We start from the raw sequence: 10709 nt of genomic DNA, 5'->3' as shown, positions 1-10709 counted from the left end.
GATTGGAACTTCTCTGTTTTTATGCTCTGCACATTTTTTTTGTGGTCACATTTTAAGTGTTTTTGTAGGTCTTTGGTCCTGTTTTCTTGTCACTTTTTTCTCGCCTTTTTGTCCGTTTGTTGTTATTACTGTCTGGCATGTTTTAGAGGTTATTTTGTTTGCATTTTTTTGTCCCTTTTTCTTTGTCGTCAGGTTTTCATCCACATTTTCGACACCATTTTGATGTTTTTTTTTTTTTCAAAAAGTTTTTAGAGCTGAGTAAAGCCAAACTGGACAAAATGTGCTACGGCGATTTCTGAATCCGAAAATGGACAATATATATACATAGTAAGATTTTGTATTTACATGGTACAGTTTTTACACAATAACCACAAAAGCAAAAAGAGGCTCATCTTCCCCCACTCTCCCCGACTTTAGCAGGTATTTGATCTCTTATTTGCGTAATAATATTTATCAAATTCATCTTGTGGGCCAGAGGTTTAAGCTGGAGGGCCGGATTTGGCCCCCAGGCCTGACGTTGCCAACCCCTGCCTTAGAGAGTTATCATGCCTGTTTGTCCAGAGACAGCATTAAAGGAGGTTAAGTAGAAGAAATAGTCTTTAATGGAGTAAATTAACATAATTGTTCTGTTTCTGGTTTGAGGCGACAAATATTTTAGTAAAGGTATCAACATACTGGATACTTTTGTACGTCTTTGCCGTGTTTTTGTGGGGTTTGGGGATTTTTTTTTACTGCAGAGAGTCAATAATGGTCCTGAAGGAATCAGCTTTTTATAAGTAAACAGCCAGACCTACAGGCCTACAAATATCTTCTTCTGAGACACTGAAGAGGCACCAAGAGCCCCCACACCTGCAGCACAGAGGAGGCGTCACAAGAGGAACTAAAGGAAACAAGGAAGGGACAAACGAGGAGGTATCCAGGCGAGACTCACAGCTAAGCCACACATGCCTTCTATTGTTCTGACTAATGGATGTTCACTGGAGAATGAAACAGATTAACTGCTGAGCTCTTCCCAGAAGATGGTGAAAGACTGTTGTGGAGCGGAGGGAGCTGCGCAGGAGGAAGGAGGAGTTGACCAGTGCAGGACACCACGCTCTGAAACAGGGACAAACCCAGGAGGCGCTGCACCGTTTCAGAGGATCAGAGGAGAATGAAGGGAACCAGGTTTCCTCCAGGTGCCACAATCTCCCCGACCTCCAAAAACATGTTGGTCAGGTTGACCCACAGTGGTGGTTCGGCTCAGTTGCAGCGGCTCAGGACTAACACTTGAACACTATTTCGTTGTATGGTTGTACAATGACAAATAAAGCACTTACATAAAGAGAGTATTGTTCAGGTATGGCATCATGAACAAAGTATTGTTTAAGCACCTGTAATGAAAGAAATGTGACAGTGCCCAGCCCTTAGGGTGGAAATGTCATGTTTAGCTTTAAACTGGCACATGACGTCTTTTTAGATGTTTTTTCTACATTGCCCTGGTCATTAATAAGCATTATCTATTAACCTACTTCCCATCCCCCTGATCAGGGGTTTGGGGATTGGGGTTATGAACGACAAATGTTACATAAGTTGTGTTCCACTTGCACTGATCTTACACATAGTTTTAGAAAGTAGAGGGTCTTGGCTTTCAAATGAGGTTTCACTCTGGCATATAAGCTGTAAGCTCTCCTGTCAATACGCTTTGAGATTTGGATATGCATAATGCTAACCGTAAACCTTAGCTGGCAGATAACTGGCTAGCATTCTAGGGCATTGATAATACGTTTATAAGTAAGTATAATAAGCTGATTCTTGTAGTATTGGGCGGCACTGTAGAAGCAAGAAGGTCCCGGGTTGGATTCCTGCCTGGGCATGGTCTTCCTGTCTGGAGTTTGCATGTTCTCCTCGTGTCTGTGTAGGTTTCCTCTACCACTAAAAACATGCACAATAGATAACCTTCTGGGGCAAGGATTCCCCTGAAAAAGCCATTCTTTATCTCAGTGGGACTTTCCTGGTTAAATAAAGTTCAAATACAAAAAAAATATATATCTACCACGCTAATAGGCCATGAATAATCTTCTTATTCAAATACAAATCCTAACCTTAACCTGTAACCCTAAGAAGATTACTAATGCTTTGTGATACTTTATTAATACTTAAGCAGCACACCTTGATATAAAGCGATATAATTGTACCTCATCAAATGAATACACTGAGCAAATATGGATTTTTTTTTTAACAGATCCTCATTATTATTTACACAATTAAAACTATCTACAAAAAAACACACAGACGAAAATGATTTAGGAATGGAAAATGACTTTTATTTCTTCCAAAAAAAGAGAGAAAACAAACCCGGAGGATAAACAATTTACATTTTACGACAAAAATAAAACGCTTCCGAAGTGATTTTCGTAACATTAGTCGAACGTCCCATGCTCAATACAATCCATAGACCTCGAATTTAAATAAATAGAGACATGTACAAAGAAGGGGAGGAGACAGAAGACAGAGGAGATCGAAAACATTTGGCATCATCGACCAATCAAGAGCCGATCCTGACGTTAGTCCCGCCCCCCCCGAACCCTAGACTAGTATATACTGCATTGCGGATATGAAAAAATAATAGTCATGATTTGGCGATGTCTATATACACGAGAGTGAGGCAGCAGTCAGAGGGTGTTCAGTTTGGAAACGTTACAAAAAAAAACAGCGTGCACGAAAGGACGAAAACAAGAGCATTTGTTACCAACAGAGGGCGCCACCACAGAGGAGGAGTAAGGCAGTAAGAAAATGTTGCATGAAAGAAGAAGTTGTCTTTGGGGAAATGAAAATGCTTGTGGTTTTTTGCTACAGTGGCTTGACTTTTTGACGATTTCGATGACATTCTTTCAAAGCAGAAGCAACGTAAATGTGAGGTTCAACACTTTCTCAGAATTTTGAATTTTGTAGGAATTTATATTCGCTAAATATAGAGGATTTGTTTGTGTGTCATCAGAATGAGAACTTGAATTGCCTGTGAATGTTCTGCTTTGAAATATTCGAACACTGGAATAACAAGTTTGGATATTTTTGTCCTCGGATTCCAGACACTGAATATTCATGACTCATTATTCAAAGTGTTTTAAATTCAAAATGAAAAATTCACCGTGTATTGTTTTTGAAATATCTCAAATTCATTCGCAGTGGGAAAAAAAAATCAAATGGAAAAAAAAATCACCCTTAAAATATTCAATATTTAAAAAATCAAGCCCTCAGCTATGTCTTTTTGATTATTTTTTTGTCTGTCAGTGAGTGTAGGGAGTAGGGAACACTGCTTTTTTTCTGGCATTTAGAACATAATACTTTCATGTAGTGCAGAGCTTTTTAACCCGCAACCCTAGAACGCCTCACAGCCTCCCAGTGCCTGTTTTGCTTATAAGGAGGAAAAAGACCTGATAGCTCCCTGTAGATAATCTATCCAGAGTCATCAGCAAACAGTGCAAAGGACCAATCAGAAGCTCTTATTTTGACTCTTCGATTCCTGTTTCCTCATCTGTAAGTCCCGCCCACAAAATACACAAACCAATAGGAAACATCCTGCGTCTCGGCTCTCAGTCACCCAGGATCGATTGGTCATGCCTTGAAGTCCAGGATGTTCTGTGCGAATTTTTTCACAGCAAATTTCACTCTGAATTTCAACTGTACAGGATTTCAAAATATTTTCATGTTTCATTTGAGATATTAGGTTTGTACAGGACCACAGGAGAGCGAGGGGAAAAAAACTTTACATTTTAATTGGCCCACCGCAAATTCTAAAAATATAATTGAATTTTGATTATATAATTGAATATATATAAAATAAATGAACGCTGTGATGAAGGCTGTTTCTTACTTTAAGCACATTCAATTAAAAAGCAGATTTAACATTTCATTTAATTTTTTCACAGCAAATTTCACTGTTGAATTTAATAACTTGGACTTTTTTACATTTCATATTTTAAGGGTGAATTTATGTATTTCATTTTTCTTAATTGCAAATTTTACACCGTTTTCACTACTCGGTGCCTGAAATTCGAGGACGAAAAATATTTTCAGATTCAAAGCCTAAACTTCACAGACATTCACATTTTGACGACGCAAAAAAAAAAGAATCTCCCATAGACTTAGGGTGTAATTCTATGGACAAAACAGCGATTTATCTTCTAAATTGTGTTATGTTTGTGTGAAAATTGAGTCTGTGTCGTATGCTTTGATGATAAACAACACGTTTCTGACCTTTTTACCAAATCAGGCCACTGAATGCGTGACTATGTGCGCTTTGTTTTTCCCCGTTCGGTTTGGAGAACAGATCTGCTCACACACACAAACACACACACACAATCTTGTACTTCTATCTTAGTGAGGACAATCGTAGGCATAATGTGCTACCCAGACCCTAACACTAAGTTTAGAGCCCCGAACCCCAAACCTAACCTTAATCCTAACCCTAAACCTGACCTAAACCCAATTCTGACCCTAACCCTAAAACCCCATCCTGACCCTCAAACAGTCCTTCAAACAAGTGAGGACCACCCAAAATGTCCTCACTCTGTCTTAAAAACGCAAACGGGTCCTCACAAAGTAGCAAGTACAAGAACACACACACAGCCACACACACAACTGGGTACAGACAGAAGTTATCATTCCACCACCGTCACAGTCAAATCATGCTTTTCCCACAACAATAACAACAACAACGACAAAAACGAAAAAAGAACAGCACACAAACATGCACTCACCACCCAGAACTCACGACCCAAAGAGACGGCAGAGACAGTTTCATCTCACCTTCACTGCGTTATTCATGCTACAAAAGCTGGTAGGAACAGCCGGAGAAGCTTCTGGAAATGGCGGGGGAATTCCATTCAGTGAAAGGGGTTTTACCGAAAACAGCGTGCGAGTTCAAGACCGACCACGCCTCGGATAAATAGGGTTAATCCGAAAGAGCTTTTACTGCAGACGTTTGAATGGAAGTCAATGGAGAGGCGTGTTTTGACACATAGAGGAAGGATATTTGGTGATTTTCTCTTCATTAATTAAGTTGGTCTGATTAACAAAGCTTGGCGAGGTGCGGGAATAAGTGCAAGGGTTGCTATGCAGTAAACACATTCTAAATAAATATCTCTCAAGAAAAGTAAAGTGCAATTGGCCTATAGATGAGACAATTTCAAATGAAGTGCGTTCCTTTGGGGATCGTGGTGGACAAAAACATTTGGGACAGATTCTATGTACAGGGTTTCAAAATCTTTTTAATTTTTCATTTGGTTCGATTTGGAAACATTTAATCAAACAGGAGAGTGAGGGGAAATTTTGATGTTCAACTCTAAATTGGACACAATGGGCAACTTTTGAGGAGAAGATTGTAAAATTTCAGTCAGAACAGCCGTTTGTTTTAGACCAGGGGTGTCCAAACTACGGCCCACGGGCCAATTGCGGCCCGCGGCCCACTTTTCATTGTCCCGCTGCAAATTGTAAAAAAATATAATTGAATTTTGAATATATAAAATAAATGAAAATCCATCAATAGAGAGCTGTGATGAAGGCTGTTTTTACTTTAAAGGGGCTAGAAAGCTGCAAGTTAGCCATTTTATGCTCACTACTGCCACCTCAGGTCATACGTGTAACTGCAGCTTCTATATTGAGTGACAGTGCAGGATTTTAGAGGCAGTTGTGGTGAACAGGACATGGCTGGAACATGTAGGGGGAGGAAAATACTTAATTTAAACATTTTTTAAAACTCTGTATAGTCCCTTTAAGCATATTCATTTAAAAGTATAAACATTTCAATACAATAGAGGTGAAGTTACTTATCTGACCTCTATGGGTGTGGCCCAGTTGTTTATTTTTCTGTATGTGGCCCTCAGTGAAAAAAGTTTGGACACCCCATAGTGTTTTTGACAAATGTATGAGGCAATGGAAACTTTATATTCTAAGAAATGTTGGATTTAATTTTGAGCATATCTCATTTTAATGCCCCCTGGAAACCCTGTATGTAAAACTGGGACAAATCGATGGTTTTCTATAAGGGCATGGGACAAGGGACTCAAAACTGGGACTGTCCTGGGCAAACTGGGACACATGGTCACCCTAGCTAAATGTCTCCAATTTCACATGGAATAAGTAAGAATACAACACCTTTTTAAAGTGTTATTCAGCAGAACTATTACATGTGACCTTTTTAATTGGCCTGAACACACTATGACTGCATTGACTTCCACTCAAAACTTTTACACTTCAATAGTAAATAGCTTCAACAAAAAATTGCATGATGGAGCATTGAATTGGCCAAATATACCAATTAAACACTATAGTGCGCAGCAAATCGATAAAAAACTTTGTAAAGGGAATCCAGTTCATAGAGAATTGAATCTAGACCTGATGTTGTTGTTTTATTTTCCAAGTTCCAATTCCGACGAGCCGCCATTGTGGCTTTCTTAGAACGCTCCAGAGATATTGAGTTTCACAAATCGGATCGTACGGGCTACGAGAAGAATCCCCCCCCCAAAAAAAAACTGCAACCAAAAGTGCATAAAGTCAGTTCACCGGCACGGACAAGCTACATTTGGCCACTCGAGACCGTCCTACGTTGCTATAGTTAAAAGCTAAAGCTAACAAACAGGCTGCTTAAAAAAATCTCTGATGATTTGTTGTAGAAAAAATAAAAACCTGGGTATTTAAGTTACTGCAGACAATTCACAGTTCGGTCCAAGTTTCAAACGCATTTGACATCATATAGTGGCGATAAAAGATGGATGGGGGGGAAATATCGTATGGCCAGCGAACGGCAAAGGACAGAGACGAGATAGATAAAGCTATAGTCACTAGACACTGGCGGAGATAAAGGGGCCTACGGGAAGAGGTCAACTACGGGGGGCGGGGAGGGTCAAAATGGACAGCACTAACACAAGACGGTTTGGGGAGGAGGAGGAGAATTAGCTATCCACAAGCGACGGAGATGTTAGTATTTTGTACATATCTACACAGAGTGGTTAAGCGGCTACGAGAGCAGAGGAGACAGGAGAGATTTCACAGCAAAGAACACGGATTATGGTACAAACGGGCCAGGGGTGTCCAGATAGCGGTCGAATAGGGCACCTGTAGTATGTTCATGTTAGTCCAGTGCTCAGGTCTCTGCACCGGCTTCTAGTACCGTTCATCTCTGACGTGTTAGAAGAGAGAGTCTCTTGCTGGTCCCAGAGTAAGGACTAAACATTTTTTAGTTTTATGTAGCTAAGAACAGTTTTCCAGAAGATGTGAGACAGGCCTCAACTTTGACAAATCCCGGAGTTAACAGTTATTTTTAGCTGTACACATGATTGGTTGATGAATGTGTCCATCTTGTTCGTCTTAAGGTGAGACACTGGTGAATAGGGAAACTTTTTAAATTTAGAGAAGTCAATTTGAAACTTTTGATGTAGATTACTGACATAAATATGAGGAAAAAATATATAGACAGACGGCATAGTGTGATAGAAGGGGACGTGGCTTTGCTGAGAGGGAAAACAGAATATTTAGGGAAACACAAATTCCACTCTTTTTAGCCATTCTCTAGTGAAGTCTAAATTGGGTCCATATGGATATTTTCTCACAGCAGATTGTTCAGTAGAAGTGAAAAAACGGCAGTCGTAGCTAGTGCTAGCTAGCTTAAGCATTAGCACGATGCTAACATGTAGCATCATGTTAGCATTCTCCGTTATTAATGTATTTATGGGCTGTTGAACCACTTTGCTCCTCTCCATGTCTTTGTATCTTTATTTAGTAGAAAACTATATTCATAATTCAGCGTTCGTTAAAGTAGTTTTTGAATAATTAGAGAAAGTTTAGATTTTTCTCCCCCTTAGCTGTTTTCAAACATGACCATATATGGGCGAGTCCAGAGATGCCGTCTGTATCTATTGCAAGTTTTCTGTCAAAAACCTTTTATGCCTAAAAATCAAACTTTTTTTTTGACATATATAAGGGGTGTTATGTTTATTATTGGAAAAATCAGCAAAAAATCTATTTCATCTTGTATTTTAAATCAGGCTTCAAAATACTGTTCGGTTCAAGGCTGAAAAATTTGAAGTCTGTAAGCGCTACTTGTGGCCCCTGAAATTTTAATTTGGCGTATAAATCTATTTACGACATTGTGAAGATTAGGTATTTCTTTGTTTCCAGGTGAAGGTTTATATGTTTGGCCCAAAACCTGATGTAGTGTCTCCCCTTAAGTTTCTTCTAGATACATTTCCAAACAGGACCGTAACACAAAGCACATTGCACTTTGTTGAGGAGTCACATTTGACCAATTGATACTTGGCGAATAAAGGTTTGCATAATTTGTATTAAATGCTACATGAGCCTGATCTTTGCACTCGGTCTGGACGATCATGCGGGCGGTTTCAGACGACTGTGCATGTTTTAATCTTACAGTACCTGCGGGAAACCTGCCCAGACACAGGCAGGACGTGGCAAAACTCTGCCTAGAAGTGTGAGGCGAGAGGTCCATAACAGCAACAAGAAATCCCCACATTATTATTTTGCTTCATTTTGCTGATGTAAAGAAAACTGGCAAAGGTTCTTACTGGTGAGCACATTTTAGATGAAACTACGGGCTCAGTGCAGCTCTATTTTGGCAAGAGAAAATACTTCAATACTAGCGAGTGCCAACTACATAATCGCATCTGGACATCCCTGGTTACAATGGAGATGACACTTACAAAAGGCTGAAGATGGCGACTTTAGTGAGTGCCAAAAAGGCTGGCGTTAAACAAACTCGTATCGTTGTAATTATTGTTACTGGAAAAAACCCCAAACTACAAATCTCAAATCTACTAATCGCCAGAAAAGCCGGCGGCAGCTCTACGACGGCAGGATAGTCACTTCAGTGCAAAGTTTCTGCATGTGCATTTCGCAACAAAACGTGATTTTTCTTTCCGTTATAGAAAACAAAAGGATATTAAAAGCGAGTGTCAAGTTTCGTTTGGCTCAAATTTGGCTCGAAGGTTTGACACGTTTTGACCCTTAGAAATAGCCCTCAATGAAAGACGAGTGTGTAACAAATATCAACACCATGGCAACGGACGCTTTGGCGAAAAGTGGCACGGTCAGCGCGTTCATAATCGACGACACACTATTAACCCTTTGTAACACATTTGCAAATACTTCCAAAACATTCCCGAAGCATTTCTGATCATTCGTGAATCGCTTATAGGCACGAAAAAAACAGATGCTATGTGTGTTGCCGTGGTAACACTGCGCACCATCCCCCGTGTCTGGGGGAAAGAACTATTCCATTATTTTGTGCTTAGAAATGATTCTCAAATGATGTGGAAAGCTTCATAAGTGTTCTATAAACGGGAAAGTAAGTATTCGGGCCTGGGTTTAACGGTGTGTAGTTATCACGACGCGCAACCGATGGCATCAATCTCCGAGATTTGGATGAATTTACATCAACAGTAAACAATGAAGTAACCCAAAGTACATGACGCTTGGCTGTAGGGACATGTGAGCCTCCTATAGACCGGGCGTTTTCCATCAGATTAGGACCGAGCTTCGGGCTTTGGAGACTTGGCCGATGAGATTCACCATCATAAATCAGTGGTTGAGGAGAGATTAGTCGTATTAGCTCCAATCTGATGTCACTGCCGGGTCTATGAGAGCCCGTTTCTATTCAGTGCAAAGTATTAAAAATAACAAATTATCTTCTTGCGTTCCGTCCTTCAGTCAGCGCGGTGTCATCCGTCACCAGCACCGACCGCATTCCTAATAGAAAAGCTTTTTATTTTGATAGCTTTGTTGATTCCGAGTGTCACGAAGGCTCAAATAAACACATATTTTAACGATCATGCCTTCCCGTTATTCAGCAGCCAAAAACTGTCAGTAACTTTCCTTTCTGGGAGAGGAAAAAAACAAAACCAAAATATGCAAATTTAAGGTTACAAAAACATCAATTTAGACAACATTAGCTTGCTTGCATGTTGTCGACACTTAAGGGCTAAAAACATTGCTTATGAATAGCTTAAAAACAACCATTGCTATTAACAACAAATTGGCGTAAAAAGCCTCGGTGTCACAGAGCAGGGAACACAGATTGAAGAATACAAAGCGGGAAATTGGGGCGACACTCTTAAAAGATGCTGACTTCGATACAAAAGGAGGAGGAGGAGGAGTGGTGGTCTGGAGCAACCGGAGGTAATGAACGAACCCGTGGCCTCTGCTGCGCGCCCAGCCTCCGAGAGGAGAGGTCTACGGGAGGCCGGAGAGGACAAGTAGCACCATTGTGAAATAAAGCTAATTGTGCAGCAAACCCCGTCCCACACCTGGATAAGAGTTAGGTGCCCCACCCCCCTCCCTCGCTAGTTTTAGCTCCTTACATTGTTTAGAAATGTGGAAAGAAGTGATCGATCGAAAACACCCGTAAATCTGAAACCACTCGGCAATGGACGGTCATTCCTAGTATTTAATATATCAGTTTAAATGGCTTCATTCATGTTTTAACACAGAAGAATCACCAGGAGTGGATTTTTATTACTTTTTTTTTTGTCGATATTCGGAGGCACAAAAATCAGTTTGCATTTCAAAATAAACAGAACATGTACATTATTTTATCAATTATAAAACAACACCAAGCTATATCGTACTTTACGTCCCGTTGGTAAAGTGTCACATAAATTACTGGCCTTTGTCAAAAAAGTCCCTTAGCCCAACGTTTAAGCTAGCTCAATTGCTTT

This window comes from Gobius niger (assembly GCF_951799975.1).
Source record: "Gobius niger genome assembly, chromosome: 21".
Lineage (NCBI taxonomy): Eukaryota > Metazoa > Chordata > Actinopteri > Gobiiformes > Gobiidae > Gobius > Gobius niger.
This window is presented reverse-complemented; position numbering follows the sequence as displayed.